The sequence below is a fragment of the Stomoxys calcitrans genome, chromosome 1 (assembly GCF_963082655.1).
Source record: "Stomoxys calcitrans chromosome 1, idStoCalc2.1, whole genome shotgun sequence".
NCBI classification, from domain to species: Eukaryota; Metazoa; Arthropoda; class Insecta; order Diptera; family Muscidae; genus Stomoxys; species Stomoxys calcitrans.
Window position 1 is genome coordinate 247,302,824 of NC_081552.1, and position 16,894 is coordinate 247,319,717.

At 41.3% G+C, this 16,894-nt stretch overlaps 1 protein-coding gene across 2 annotated transcripts in view; it reads right to left on the minus strand.

The window, feature by feature from the left end:
• The window catches only part of LOC106094429 (uncharacterized), a 219,840-nt gene that overhangs the window by 88,411 nt on the left and 114,535 nt on the right, over positions 1–16,894 (minus strand). For both annotated transcript variants that reach the window (XM_059360512.1, XM_059360513.1), the window contains one exon: positions 2,567–2,632. The gene's annotated coding sequence lies outside the window, so the exon portion shown is untranslated. The remainder of the gene's footprint in view (positions 1–2,566; positions 2,633–16,894) is intronic.

Consider the following 16,894-nt stretch of genomic DNA (forward strand, 5'->3'; position numbering starts at 1 on the left):
GGTACTTAGGTGGAGACACAATACCAGACGTGAACCAACTTAGGAGAGTGGTATGGAAAACAAACAAAGGATATTGTAAGTAATAAATCGCCTTTAATGGGCCCAAAACCTGAAATTGAGAGATCGGTCCATATGGCAGCTATATTCAAATCTGAACCGATCTAGTCCAAATTAAAGAAGACTGCCGAAGGACCTAACACAACTCACTATACCAAATTTCGGCGAAATCGGACAATAAATGCGTCTTTTATGGGCCGTAGACCTTAAAACGAGAGATCGTCTATATGGCAGCTATATCCAATCTGGACCGATCTGTTCCATAATGCAAAAATATGTCGAGGGGCTTACTTAACTTACTGTTCCAAATTTCGGCGATATTGGTCAATAAATGCGCCTTTTATGGGTCCAAAACCTTAAATCGAGAGATCCCCCATCCTTCGATGGTGGGAATAAAAAAAAACGGCTTGTAAGGGGTTCAAGAAGTCAAATCGGAAGATCGGTTTATATGGGAGCGATATCTAAATCAAAACCGATACGCCCCATATTCAGGCTGGGCAAAATTTCAAGCGGCCACTGCTATCGTGATTTCGACAGACGGACGTTTATAGCTAGATCGACTCAAAATGTCGAGACGATCAAGAATATCTGGAATCTTAGAAGAATTTTTCGAGGTTTTACAAACGAAATGGCTAGATTGGTATACCCCTATCCTATGGTGGTGAGTACAAAAATGTTTGAAATATTCATGCAATTTTTGAGCTTTTCATACCCTCCACCATAGGATGGGGGTATACGAATTTGAGTCATTCTGTTTGTAACACCTCCATCTGTCTGTCCAAAGCACGCTAACTTCCGAAGGAGTAAAGCTAGCATTTGTAAATGGGCCAAATCGGTCCATATTTTGATCTTGCTGACATATAAACCGATCTTGGGTCTTGACTTCTTGAGCCGCTAGAGGGCGCAATTCTCATTCGACTTCATTAAAATTTTGCACCAAGTGTTTTGGTATCACTTCCAACAACTGTGCTAAGTATGATTCTAATCGGTTCATAATCTGGTATAGCTGCCATATAAACCGATCTTGGATCTTGACTTCTTGAGCCGCTAGAGGGCGCAATTCTCATTCGATTTGGCTGAAATTTTGCATGACGTGTTTTGTTATGACTTCCAATAACTGTGATGAATATGGCGCAAATCGGTACATAACATGATATAGCTGCCATATAAACCGATTTTGGATCTTGACTTCTTGAGCCGCTAGAGGGCGCAATTCTCATTCGACTTCATTAAAATTTTGCACCAAGTGCTTTGGTATCACTTCCAACAACTGTGCTAAGTATGATTCTAATCGGCTCATAATCTGGTATAGCTGCCATATAAACCGATCTGGGATTTTGACTTCTTGAGCCGCTAGAGGGCGCAGTTCTCATCCGATTCGGCTGTTATGTTGCACTTGGTGTTTTGGTATCACTCTCAACAACTGTGGCAAGTATGATTCAAATCGGCTCATAATCTGGTATAGCTGCCATATAAACCGATCTGGGATTTTGACTTCTTGAGCCGCTAGAGGGCGCAGTTCTTATCCGATTCGGCTGTTATGTTGCACTTGGTGTTTTGGTATCACTTCCAACAACTGTGGTAAGTATGATTCAAATCGGCTCATAATCTGGTATAGCTGCCATATAAACCGATCTGGGATTTTGACTTCTTGAGCCTCTAGAGGGCGAAATTCTCATCCGTTTTGGCAGACATTTTGTACAACAGCTTCTCTCATGACCTTCAACATACGTGTCTGATATGGTCTGAATCGATTTATAGCTTGATACAGCTCCCATATAAACGGAGCTCCCGATTTTGCTTCTTGAATCCCTACCAGGCACAATTCTTATCCGAATGGACAGAAATATTACCCAATGACTTCTGCAATGTTTAGCATTCAATTCGTTTAAGGCCCAAATCCGGACTGGGTTGCCCAAAAAGTAATTGCGGATTTTTTAAAAGAAAGTCAATGCATTTTTAATAAAACTTAGAATGAATTTTGATCAAATATATTTTTTTTACACTTTTTTCTAAAGCAAGCTAAAATTAATAGCTGATAACTGACAGAAGAAAGAATGCAATTACAGAGTCACAAGCTGTGAAAAAATTTGTCAACGCCGACTATATGAAAAATCCGCAATTACTTTTTGGGCAACCCAATATAACCTGATATAGCTCCAATAGCATAAAGTTCTTATTCATTAGTCTTTATTTGCCTAAAAAGTGATACCTCGCATAGAACTCGACATATGCGATCCATGGTGGAGAGTATATAAGATTCGGCTCGGCCGAACTTTGCACTCTCTAACTTTTTACTATTCGAAAACAGCAGAAAAAGTTTGCAGTTTTAGCAAAATATTACTGCTGTTCCATTTTCAGCAAACTTTCTGCTGTTACAACCAACATTATTGCTTATTTTACTAACATTAACAAATGAGATTTAAATAATAACATCCCGTTAGGTTAAAAAATGACTCATACCAGCATGGATAAATTCATGTCGTTATATAATCGAAAATTATCTTACCTGGATTCAATTCGACATTAGTTTGAGTGTTGACTGTCAGTTTTGCTGCCAATATTCCTTGAAAGCCTGAAAATGGAAAAAATGGAAAAATTATTAGAAAATGTTTTTTTTTGCCAACTGAATAGGAACACTTAAAAGGGCTTTAAGTTCGGCCGGACCGAACTTTGGATACCCACCACCTAGGGGAATATATGTGTACACCACCTTTCGTCGAAATCGGTTTGGGTTTCTTTTCCACAATAACCACAATCCGTAGTCACCGTAGCGCAGGGGTTAGCATGTCCGCCGATGACGCTGAACGCTTGGGTTCGAATCCTGGCGAGACCATCAGAAAAAATTTTGAGCGGCGGCTATTCCCCTCCTATTGCTGGCAACATTTGTGAGCTACTATGCCATGTAAAGCTTCTCTCCAAAGAGGTGTCGCACTGCGGTACGCCGTTCGGACTCGGCTATAAAAAGGAGACCCCTTATCATTGAGCTGAAAACTTGAATCGGACTGCAGTCATTGATATGTGAGAAGTTTTGCCCCTGTTCCTTAGTGGAATTTTCAGGGGCAAAATTTGCATTTTGCAAATATTAATGATCTGTTATTTAGAGGATTGTTGGAACTAAGTCCAAGTCTAAGTCCTTTTTAAACCATACACATAACGGACTATGCTGTTAAAAGCCACTTTCAATTTGCGGAGGCACGAAGTATCACAATTCGAAAAAAGTTCACAAGCATATATCAAACGTGGAACTAGGAATGTTTTCGCCAGAAGACTTCAGATATTTATGGGTGTAAAAGAGTGTGTGATCTGTAAAGCACGAAGCTTTGCATAAATCTGCCCCGCTGCAATGCATCATAATCCTGTCGTGTGCTAGTTGACAAGGCAAGTCGTTTGCATATAATGAAAAAAGAAGTGCATCTATAATCGAGCCTTGGGGAACACGGAACAAGGGCTTAGGTAATATTGGGTTGCCCAAAAAGTAATTGCGGATGTTTTTTAAAGAAAGTAAATGCATTTTTAATAAAACTTAGAATGAACTTTAATCAAATATACTTTTTTTACCCTTTTTTTTCTAAAGCAAGCTAAAAGTAACAGCTGATAACTGACAGAAGAAAGAATGCAATTACAGAGTCACAAGCTGTGAAAAAATTTGTCAACGCCGACTATTTGAAAAATCCGCAATTACTTTTTGGGCAATTCAATATATTCCCTGTGCATACAGACTGCCGTCTATCGCTCAGATACGTTATAATCAGACTCGTTGCCGTTGTTGTGAAGTTTAAAAAAAATCCCGTAGTTTCATGCCCAAATTCAGGTGATCAATCGTGTCGAAAGCTTTGGAGTGATCCAACAGAACCAGAAAGCCAATTTTGATCTCATCAATGTCATTACGGATCGATTCAGCCACTTCAACCAATGCAGTAATGCAACTATGATCAGAACGGAAGCCGGACTGTCTTTCTGACAACAGGGTCCCTTACTGAAGTTATAACGACATCTGTCCATGAAGGATTTTCTCGAAAACCTTAGAGAGCTGGCATAGAATTGATATCGGCCAATAATTAACGTTGGATTTTAGTGGAATGGCGATAATCTTTGCATGCTTCCACATAATAGGATACACACTGGAGCTCAAGATTGCATTAAACAGGTATGTAAAGTACGGTAGGAGATATGGTAGTAACATTCGTACAAATCTCGGATCAACTCGGTCCAAACGAAATTGCATTTGACTTAACACGGACAAAACTCTCATAAACTTCCTCATGGCTAACACATCTAAACTCTAAAGGATTGCGGGCATCAACAACGAAAGCCGCATCATCATCATCAGTGTAAAATTGCGTGACCGTATGTATATCGGGTATGCTTATGAAGGTCCTGTTGAGTTTATCTAGGGTTGCCCAAAAAGTAATTGCGGATTTTTTAAAAGAAAGTAAATGCATTTTTAGTAAAACTTAGAATGAAATTTTATTACACTTTTTTTCTAAAGAAAGCTAAAAGTAACAGCTGATAACTGACGGAAGAAAGAATGCAATTACAGAGTCACAAGCTGTGAAAAAATTTGTCAACGCCGACTATATGAAAAATCCGCAATTACTTTTTGGGCAACCCAAAATCGAAGGTGAGATAAATGGGATGATGCTCAGAGAAAGAGGGAACAAAAATCTGATCATACAATGATATCTTCAAAGAATTATTGACAAAGAACAAATCTAGAAGTGTATTGACGGATGACGTGAAATGTGTATGGGGTTTGTATTATGGGTGACGTAAAGGCCAAGTGTCAACATAGCATCAGTCAGAGTTTTGTTAACATCAGTATAACCCAGTGTTACGGACTCCAGTACAACCTGTATGTCAATCGCATTATTTGGACGGTAGATACAATCTAACTAAAACTTACTCTCGAATTGAAGATAGTTCAACAAACACGTATTCTATCTGGTCCACGAATTCAGACTTTATAGGAATTCTAGCTTTCAGGTTTCTTCTGACATAAATGGCAACACAACCTCCGCGACTTCTGCTGTCAGATCTGAACACAGTATAGCCATTTAAGTTGACAAGATTGTCAGCTATGAAAGGACTAAGCCATGTTTCCGAGATGCCTGATTCTTCAAAAAATCTGGAAATCTGGACCTATTTGGGCCAAATTGCAGAAGGATGTCGAAGGGCCCAGAACAACTCACTGTCCCAAATTTCAGTGAAAGCGGATAATAAATGTGGCTTTTATGGGAATAAGACCCTAAATCGGAGAATCGGTCTATATGGGGGCTATATGAAGATATAGTTCGATATAGCCCATCTTCGAATTTAACCTGCCTATGGATAAAAAAGAAAATCTGTGCAAAGTTTCAGCTTAATATCTCTATTTTTAAAGACTGTTGAGTGATTTCAGAAGACGGACAGACGGACGTACATGGCTAGATCGTCTTAGATTTTTAAGCTAATCAAGAATCTATATACTTTATTGTATCGGAAATGGATGTTTCGATGTGTTGCAAACGGAATGACAAAATGAATACAACCCCATCCTTCGGTGGTGGGTATTGAAACTTAATCAAAAATTCTTTCAACTCTTCTTTCCAAGTGAAAGACAAAACCACAGCTCAATTTGTCATTTCGAGGTGCAAGAAAACTGCTAGACCTCCTTTTTGATGTCTCGCCTGCTTGTATGCTAGTTTCTCAGAATAACTCTAATAAAAGTCGTGTTGGCCAAGTTAATGATCCAATTTGGATGCACAGTATTCCAGATTTTCATGTAAGTTTTGAATGAACTACCAACGAAAAACAAAAACATCCAAGCATTAAAAGCAAGTCGTGATCGAAATGTCCAAAGATTCAAAAACCAAAACATAAACAATAGCCGACTTAATGATGACATTTCGTAATCAATTTTCTTTCTACACTACGAAACGAAATGAAATGAAGAAGAAAAAAAAAACCGAAAAATGTTGAAATAAAACAAGAATGGCCTCCCACTCCTGGCTATGTCAAATTGATCGTCACTCACTAACACAACGATTATGGCCAAAGTCAGGCGAGCATTTTGAAAGACTTTCTTCAGACTCATTGGATTTTGTACGAGAGCCCATAAAAACGGTAACAGTTTTTCCACTGAAAATGAATTGAATGAATGTCTGCTCAAGTGTTGAACACGAAAATCTACTTCAGAATGACCGAGAGTTTTGGCCATTGGTAAATGGGTTTTTGAGTTTAAGACTTGGGCACACCACACAGCGCTTCTGCTGGGGCTGTCTCTTATCGAAATCAAAAGATGTGTTAACAGCCACGCACACACCTGTCTGTTCACTTTGTGAATAAATGCATCCCCATAAAAATTCCAACAAATTTTTATACCATTTTCATAGTCTTTACATTTATAACAAAAAATGGTAACAAATGAATTCAACACTTTTGTCATTTCCAATTTTTAATTATAAATTTTTTTTTTTTTGAGTTGGGCAGGTTCCTCTCTTTCCTATTCAAGGAAAGAAAAGATGATTTCATTATAAGGGTATTGACATCTTCTTATCGTTGTACATCTTTTTTCAGTGAACAGTGGTTACAACATCTAACCCTCATCCAAACATTACCAATCGCTACATTGCAAATGCAAAATTTGCCCCTGAACATTCCATTAAGGAACAGCGACAAACTTCTCACATATCAGTGAGTGCTGTCCGATTCAAATTTAAGCTCAAGGATAAAGGGCCTGCTTTTGATAGCCGAACGGTGTGCTGCAGTGCGACACCTCTTTGAAGAGAAGTTTCACATGGCATAGTACCTCCCAAATGTCGCCAACATAAGGAGGGAATAGCAACAGCTGAAAACTTTTTTCTGATGGTCTCGCCAGGATTCGAACCCAGGCGTTCAGTGTCATAGTTGGACATACTAATCACTGCGCTACGATGGCCTCCTACATTACCTTATAGAAGTTTCAAATAAACTGAGTTTCAGATGCTCTCTTGTCAGAGGGTGGCAATGCTGGCTTGCTTGCCTGTGTGTAGGACTATTTTGGCAGATGCACTGCAGGTATTCCTTGCCACGCTGTTCGGTCCATATATGGTGGTTTGTTTGTTGCTTGCGCAACTTATGGAGCGCCTATACAACACGCAATTGCTGCTACAGTCTTGAGACGAAAGAAGATTCTCTCTTGTCAGAGGGTGGCAATGCTAGCTTGCTTGCCTGTGTGTAGGACTATTTTGGCAGATGCACTACAGGTACTGCTTGGCTCACTGTTCGGTCCATATATGGTGGTCTATTTGTTGCTTGCGCAACTATGGCATTGAATTGCTGCGACAGTCTTAGGACGACAGAAGATTCTCTCTTGTCAGAGGGTGGCAATGCTGACTTGCTTGCCTGTGTGTAGGACTATTTTGGCAGATGCACTGCAGGTATTCCTTGGCACGCTGTTCGGTCCATATATATGGTGGTCTGTTTATTGCTTTCGCAAATTAGGGAGCGCCTGCATGGCACGGAATTGCTGCGACAGTCTTAGGACGAAAGAAGATCCTCTTTTGTAAGAGGGTGGCAATGTTGGTGTGTAGGACTATTTTGACAGATGCACTGCAGGTATTGCTTGGCGCGCTGTTCGGTCCATATATGGTGGTCTGTTTGTTGCTTGCGCAACTATGGCATGGAATTGCTGCGACAGTCTTAGGACGAAAGAAGATCCTCGTTTGTGAGATAGTGGCAATGCTGACTTGCTTGCCTGTGTGTAGGACTATTTTGGCAGATGCACTGCAGGTATTCCTTGGCACGCTGTTCGGTCCATATATATGGTGGTCCGTTTGTTGCTTTCGCAAATTAGGGAGCGCCTGCATGGTATGGAATTGCTGCGACAGTCTAAGGACGAAAGAAGATCCTCTCTTGTCAGAGGGTGGAAATGCTGGCTTGTTTGCCTGTGTGTAGGACTATTTTGACAGATGCACTGCAGGTATTGCTTGGCGCGCTCTTCGGTCCATATATGGAGGTCTATTTGTTGCTTGCGCAACTATGGCATGGAATTGCTGCGACAGTTTTAGGACGACAGAAGATTCTCTCTCGTCAGAGGGTGGCAAAGCTGGCTTGCTTGCCTGTGTGTAGGACTATTTTGGCAGATGCACTGCAGGTATTGCTTGGCACGCTGTTCGGTCCATATACGGTGGTCTATTTGTTGCTTGCGCAACTTATGGAGCGCCTGTATGGCATGGAATTGCTGCGACAGTCTAGGGACGAAAGAAGATCCTCTCTTGTCAGAGAGTGGCAATGCTGGTGTGTAGGACTATTTTGACAGATGCACTGCAGGTATTGCTTTGCGCGCTGTTCGGTCCATATATGGTGGTCTGTTCGTTGCTTGTGCAACTATGGCATGGAATTGCTGCTATAGTCTTGGGACGAAAGAAGATCCTCGTTTGTGATATAGTGGCAATGCTGACTTGCTTGCCTGTGTGTAGGACTATTTTGGCAGATGCACTGCAGGTATTCCTTGGCACGCTGTTCGGTCCATATATTTGGTGGTCTGTTTGTTGCTTTCGCAAATTAGGGAGCGCCTGCATGGCATGGAATTGCTGCGACAGTCTAAGGACGAAAGAAGATCCTCTCTTGTCAGAGGGTGGAAATGCTGGCTTGTTTGCCTGTGTGTAGGACTATTTTGACAGATGCACTGCAGGTATTGCTTGGCGCGCTGTTCGGTCCATATATATGGTGATCTATTTGTTGCTTGGTGGTTTTTTGTTGCTTGCGCACCTTATGGAGCGCCTGTATGGCATGGAATTGCTGCGACAGTCTTAGGACGAAAGAATATCCTCTCTTGTCAGAAGGTGGCAATGCTGGCTTGCTTGCCTGTGTGTAGGATATTTTGACAGATTCACTGCAGGTATTCCTTGCCACGCTGTTCGGTCCATATATGGTGGTTTGTTTGTTGCTTGCGCAATTTATGGAGCGCCTATATAACACGCAATTGCTGCTACAGTCTTGGGACGAAAGAAGATCCTCTTTTGTCAGAGGGTGGCAATGCTGACTTGCTTGCCTGTGTGTAGGACTATTTTGACAAATGCACTGCAGGTACTCCTTGCTAATTGAATTGAGTGTTGGAGACCACAGTAGTGATCAGCGGAATCGAATGAGAATCGGGTCTTTTAGGGGCTCAACAAGTAAAATAGGGAGATCGATTTATAGGGAAGCTATATCAGGCTGAAGACCGATTCAGACCATATTTGACACGTACATTGAAAGTCATCAAAGAAGCCGTTGTACAAAATTTCAGCCAAATCGGATAGGAATTGCGCCCTCTACAGGCTCAAGAAGTCAAGACCCCAGATCGGTTTATATGGCAGCTATATCAAGCTATGAACCGATGTGAACCATATTTGGCACAGTTGTTAGAAGTCATAATAAAACACTTCATGCAAAATTTTAGCAAAATCGGATAGGAATTGCTCCCTCTAGAGGCTAAAGAAGTCAAGACCCCAGATCGGTTTATATGGCAGCTATGTCAAGTTCTTGACCGATTTGAACCATATTTAGCACAGTTGTTAAAAGTCATAACAAAACACCTCATGCTAAATTTCAACCAAATCGCATAGGAATTGTGCCCTCTAGAGGCCCAAGAAGTCAAGACCCCAGATCGAGTTATATGACAGCTATATCAAGTTATGAACAGATTTGAACCTTATTTGGTATAGTTGTTAGATACCATAACGAAACACGTTGTGCAAAATTTCAGCCAAATCGGATAAGAATTGCCCCCTCTAGAGGCTAAAGAAGTCAAGACCCCAGATCGGTTTATATGGCAGCTATATCAAGTTATTGACCGATTTGAACCATATTTAGCACAGTTGTTAGAAGTCATAACTAAACACGTTGTGCAAAATTTCAGCCAAATCGGATAGGAATTGCGCCCTCTAGAGGCTAAAGAAGTCAAGACCCAAGATCGGTTTATATGCCAGCTATATCAAGTTCTTGACCGATTTGAACCATATTTAGCACAGTTGTTAGAAGTCATAAACACGTTGTGCAAAATTTCAGCCAAATCGGATAAGAATTGCCCCCTCTAGAGGCTCAAGAAGTCAAGACCCCAGATCGGTTTATATGGCAGCTATATCAAGTTATTGACCGATTTGAACCATATTTAGTACAGTTGTTAGAAGTCATAACTAAACACGTTGTGCAAAATTTCAGCCAAATCGGATAGGAATTGCGCCCTTTAGAGGCTCAAGAAGTCAACATCCAAGATCGGATTATATGGCAGCTATATCAGGTTATGGACGGATTTGAACCATACTTGACACAGTTGTTGGATATCATAACAAAACACGTTGTGTAAAATTTCATTCCAATCGGATTAGAATTGCGCCCTCTAGAGGCACAAGAAGTCAAGACGCAAGATCGGTTTATATGGCAGCTATATCAAAACATGGACCGATATGACCCATTTATAATCCCAACCGACCCTCACTCATAAGAAGAATTTGCGAAAATTTTCAAGCGGCTAGCTTTACTCCTTCGAAAGTTGGCCTGCTTTCGTCAGACAGACGGACAGACGGTCGGACGGACAGACATGTCCAGATCGACTTCAAATATCATGACGATCAAGAATTTATATCCTTTATGGGGTCTTAGACAAATATTTCGAGGAGTTACAAACAGAATGACGAAATAGGTATACCCCCCTCCTAGTGTGGAGGGTATAAAAAGGGAATTCCATTAATGCGTGAGGATTGACTCACCGCTTCTGAGCTTGGCACTCCTTTTGGACCGTCTTGATGGTAGGTGGAACAGTGACAATGGTCGTGTGACTTACGAATTTATTCGTAACGCGACGTTCGTACAAGACCGCCCGGACTTTGACTTCGGCCTAAGTCTGGTCTTCATACTGATGGGACATGGTTCCTTTAATGCATTTTTCCATCAGAGGAATTTGTCTGCCACTGATCTGTGCGACTGTGGGAGACCTGAGGACTGGAGGCATATACTGACGGAATGCCCGTACTATGCATACATTAGAGATTTAGGCGCAATGGGGATTTGTGAGGCGGTGTGGGGACGAGACGACTGTTGCAAGGCTGGCCACCTTTTCCCGGGCCCTTGAAGATGAGACGACTGTTGCAAGGCTGGCCACCTTTTCCCGGCAAGTATTTCTTAGGAGACAATGGAGATTAGTGAGGCGGTGTGGGAAGGAGACGACTGTTGCAAGGCTGGCCACCTTTTTTCCGGGCCCTTGAAGACGAGACGACTGTTGCACGGCTGGCCATCTTTTCCTGGGCCCTTGAAGACGAGACGACTGTTGCAAGGCTGGCCACCTTTTCCCAGCAAGTATTTCTTAGGAGACAATGGAGACTAGTGAGGCGGTGTGGGGACGAGACGACTGTTGCAAGGCTGGCCACCTTTTCCCGGGCCCTTGAAGACGAGACGACTGTTGCAAGGCTGGCCACCTTTTCCCGGCAAGTATTTCTTAGCAGACTCATAAGACTTAGTGGAGGCATGAATACACGCTAGTTGTCCATAACGAGGTGTTGCTGTACGGGCACGACCGAGTGATTTGGTCCTGCGCATGACATGACCTGGCACCTGCCTTGCCCATGTTGAGGCAATGACGTTTGCCCATCGTTGGTTGCCGTAGCTTTTGTGGTTGTGTTCGGTCAACCGTAAGGCTGGCCGCGTTGATTGTGAGTCTCATGTGGAAGCTGATATGTGTGGCGTGGCCCGTGAGGGCTGCCGTGTCCTTTTTGTGTTTGTATATATCATCCTGTTGTATGTTTGGTGCATACTTTTGTAAGCTGACTTAAGGTTGGCTTAGGGCGATTCATTTCTTCCAGTTGACCAGTACGGAACTATTTGGGGTTCAACTGGTAGTAGTTTTTTAAGGCTACGAAGTCTGAACGGAGACTTTAATCTGGTACCAGGGGTGTCAGAAGCCCCTGGAACTTCGGTTCCAGCCTGACAATGGTGTGGCCCCAGTAGGGAGCAACATGGTGGCTGTGGTTTGTACCCAAATCGCGGGTAGAGCATAAGCTCGACGTGGAGTTGCGTTTTCAACCCGGTGCCTTGACCCATAGATTGGAAAGATTTTTAGGTAGTGCTCTGCTTCTAACCAAGGAGGTGAACAAGTCCATGTACATTGGATCAAATTGGTACTCATGTGTGGGTTACCACATGTGGGGGCGTTGGGGCCTCGCAGGGTTGGGCCGCAGGCATCTGCGTTAAACAGGACATTCGCGGTACCATTCGGCCCGCCAAATATTGGGTTGCCCAAAAAGTAATTGCGGATTTGTTAAAAGAAAGTAAATGCATTTTTAATAAAACTTAGAATGAACTTTAATCAAATAAACTTTTTTTACACTTTTTTTCTAAAGTAAGCTAAAAGTAGCAGCTGATAACAGACAGAAGAAAGAATGCAATTACAGAGTCACAAGCTGTGAAAAAATTTGTCAACGCCGACCATATGAAAAATCCGCAATTACTTTTTGGGCAACCCAATATAAAACGAATTTTCATCTTCCATCATTTTCTCACCATTCCACTGTGCTCCCTGTGTGTCTGTTTCTAAAATTAAGTCCTTGTGATATGGAACCTATCATTTATTAATAGTTGCCATAGTTGTTCATCATCACGCTATGATACTTTGTAACATTTGTTGTGTTTTTGGGTAAAGACAAAAGAAAGGCAAAAGGAAAGGCCATTGAAATGGTAAAGGAGTCCCTTGTCGACTATGTCTAGCTGGAAATGCCTTTCTAATCCCTTCATCCCAAAGGGCAGGCCATAGAACAAACACCACAAGCATTAGAGATGACAACAGCAATAAGAAAAGGCAAACACCAACAAAATCTATGGATGGATGTTCAGGGTCTTATCTTAATGGACTTGGCTTCAAAGCAAAGCGAAAATTTGGTAGGCAAACACACTAGGCCAACAACAGCAACAACAACAACAGCGATGGGCATCAGAAACATAGAGCAAGTTATAATTTACCAAATATTATGGAATTGTAGTCGAATAGCTGACTCGTTGGCTGACTGCATGGCAGGTTGGCTAGGCATCCACAATGCTATGGGGCCCACAAATTCCTAGATATATGAACACATTCTCACATTGTTTTAGCCATAAAAAGCGGCAACACCAGCATTAGGGAAAATCAGAAGAAGAAAAAACAAAAAACCTCTTCAGTTACAGATGGTCTTGGCCTTCTTTCGTCGGCAAGAAAATTGGTATCATTTGTGTGTTTCAATAAACTTGTTTTACAACTCTATTAGAGATCTCTATGAGGCAGCCATGAGAGGCTCAAGAATGGAGGCCCATTGTTGTAGTCTACTCCTATCGCCCCCAACCCTCTCTTATTGTTGGTATAACTTCACCATCTGTAGGGGCATCACCTTTCCCATTTGTTTTGGTTCGTTTAGAAGAAGAAGCCACAATGTGAACCTAAGATCTATGTGAAATTAGAGAAGATACGCATTCACAAATATTGGAAAAAAAAAGATTTCCAATCACAAACCCATACAGGTGGTTCATCTCTTCTCCTTAGACAATGTAGTTATTCATTAGCCTAGTAAATCGTAAAAATCCATCAAATCTCACATTCAAAACAACAACGAAAATCTTTTTGAAATGTAAATGGACTTTTTTAAGTGAAACGTTAACAACAAATGGTTACAAAGGCCATTTTAAAGATTTTTTGTTTTGTTTCCTACGATAACCATTAAGAAAGAGACAAATGTTCCTAGGGTGTTGAAAAGTGAAATCTCCAAGAAACTAAGGTTAGCAAACGAATTTAAATAATATACAGAAAGAAAATTAAGATAACTAACATAAAAACACCTGTAGAAAGGGGGAATGTAATACAAAACAAGTAAAAGCGAACTAAGATCGGCCGGGCCGCATCTTATTGGGTTGCCCAAAAAGTAATTGCGGATTTTTTTTAAAGAAAGTAAATGCATTTTTAATAAAACTTTGAATGAACCTTAATCAAATATACTTTGTTTACACTTTCATTCTAAAGCAAGCTAAAAGTAACAGCTGATAACTGACAGAAGAAAGATTATGCAATTACAGAGTCACAAGCTGTGAAAAATTTTTTGTCAACGCCGACTATATGAAAAATCCGCAATTACTTTTTGGGCAACCCAATATATACCCTCGACCATGGATAGCATTTGTCGAGTTCTTTGCAAGGTAACTCTTTCTAGACAAACAAAGAATAATGAAAAACAAGCTATGGATCGATTCACATCATAATAGACACGATCATGTTGAAGGTCATGAAAGAAGCTGTTGTATAAAATTTGAGAATTGCGCCCTCTAGAGGCTCAAGAAATCAAGACCCCAAGATCGGTTTATATGGTAGGAATATCAGGTTATAAACCGATTTAGACCACTATTAGCACAATTGTTGGAAATCATAACAAAACACCGAGTGCAAAATTACAGCCAAATCGGATAAGAATTGCGCCCTCTAGAGGCTTAAGAAGTCAAGATCCAAGATCGGTTAATATGGCAGCTATATCAGGTTATGCACCACTTTCAACCATATTTAGCACAGTTGTTGGAAGTCATAACAAAACACCGAGTGCAAAATTTCAGTCAAATCGTACGAAAATTGCGTCCTCTAGAGGCTCAAGAAATCAAGACCCAAGATCGGTTTATATGGCAGCTATACCAGGTTATCTATCGATTTGCGCCATACTAAACACAGTTGTTGGAAGTCATAACAAAACACCGAGTGCAAAATTTCAGTCAAATCGGACGAAAATTGCGCCCTCTAGAGGCTCAAGAAGTCAAAACCCAAGATCGGTTTATATGGCAGCTATACCAGGTTATCTACCAATTTGCGCCATACTAAAGACAGTTGTTGGAAGTCATAACAAAACACCTTGTGCAAAATTTCAGTCAAATCGGACGAGAAATGCGTCATCTAGAGGCTCAAGAAGTCAAGACCCAAGATCGGTTTATATGGCAGCTATATCAAACCATGGACCGATATGGCCCATTTACAATACCAACCGACCTACACTAACAAAAAGTATTAGTGCAAAATTTCAAGCGGCTAGTTGTTCTCCTTCGAAAGTTAGCGTGCTTTCGACAGACAGACGGACAGACGGACGGACATGGCTAGATCGACATAAAATTTCACGACGATCAAGAATATATATACTTTAAGGGGTCTCAGACGAATATTTCGAGTAGTTACAAACAGAATGACGAAATTAGTATACCCCCATCCTATGGTGGAGGGTATATAATGATTAAATCGAGAGATCGGTCTATATGGCAGTTATATCCAAGTCGGGACCGATCTTCGCAATATTGCAAAAGTATGTCTAGGGGCTTAACTTAACTCACTGTCCCAAATTTCGGCGACATTGGACAATAAATGCGCCTATTATGGGAGCGTAAAATTGAGAAATCGGTCTATATGGCAGCTATATCCAAATCTGGACCGATCTGGACCAAATTGAAGAAAGATGTCGACTGGCCTCACACTACTCACTGACACAAATAACAGCAAAATCGGATAATAAATGTGGCTTTTATGGGCCTAAGACCCTAAATCGGCGGAACGGACTATACGACAGTTACATGCAAATCTGAACCAATCTGGGCCGAATGAAAGAAAAATGTTGAAGGGCCTAACACAACTCACTGTCCCAATTTTACAGCAAAACGGAATAAAAATTTCACTTTTATGCAGAAGCATGTTGAAGGGCCTAACACAACTCACTGTTCAAATTTGGCAAAATCGGACAATAAATGCATCTTTTATGGGTCCATAACCTTAAATCGAGAGATGGGTCTATATATCAGCTATATCCAAATCTGGACCGATCTGGGCCAAATTGAAGAAGGATGTCGAAGGTGCTAACACAACTCACTGTTTTAAATTTCGGCTACATCGGACAATAAATGCGCCTTTTATGGGCCCAAGGCCTTTAATTGAGATATCGGTGTATATAGCAGATATATCCAAATCTAAACCGATCCGGGCCAAATTGACGAAGGATGCCAAATGGCCTAATACAACTCACTGTCCCAAATTTCAGCAAAATCGAATAATAAATGTGTTTTTTTTTTTTTTTGGCCAATGACACGAAATCAACCGCAGCGCAGAGGTAGGTGTGTCCGCAACGCTGAACGCCTGGGTTCGAATCCTGGCGAGACCATCAGAAAAAATTTTCAGCCATGGTTTTCCCCTCCTAATGCTGGCAACATTTGTGAGGTACTATGCCATGCAAAACTCCAAAGAGGTGTCGCACTGAGACACGCCGTTCGGAGTCGGCTATAAAAGGGAGGCCCCTTATCATTGAGCTTAAAACTTGAATCGGACTGCACCCATCGATATGTGAGAAGTTTGCCCCTGCTTCTTAGTGGAATGCTCATAGGCAAAAAATTTGCAGTAATGACATTTTAAGTCGATCTAGCCATGTCCGTCTGTCGAAAGCACGCAAACTTTCTACGGAATAAAGCTAGCCGCTTGAAATTTGGCACACATTCATTTCATAAATGTAGGCCGGTTGATATTGTAAATGGGCCCAGTCAGTCCACGTTTTGATATAGCTGCCATATAAACCGATCGTGGGTTGTGACTTCTTGAGCATCTAGAGTGCGAAATTTTTATCCGATTTGGTTGGAATTTAGCACGACGAGTTTTGTTATGACTTTTAACTTATAGGCTAAGTTTGGTTCAAATCGGTACATAACGTGATATAGCGGTCACATAAACCGACCTGGGGTCTTAACTTATTGAGCCACTAGAGAGAGCAATTCTTATCCGATTTAGCTGAGATTTTGCAAGTTGTGTTTCGGTAAGACTTCCAATCACTGTGCCAAATTACCTGATTGGTCCATAACCTGATTT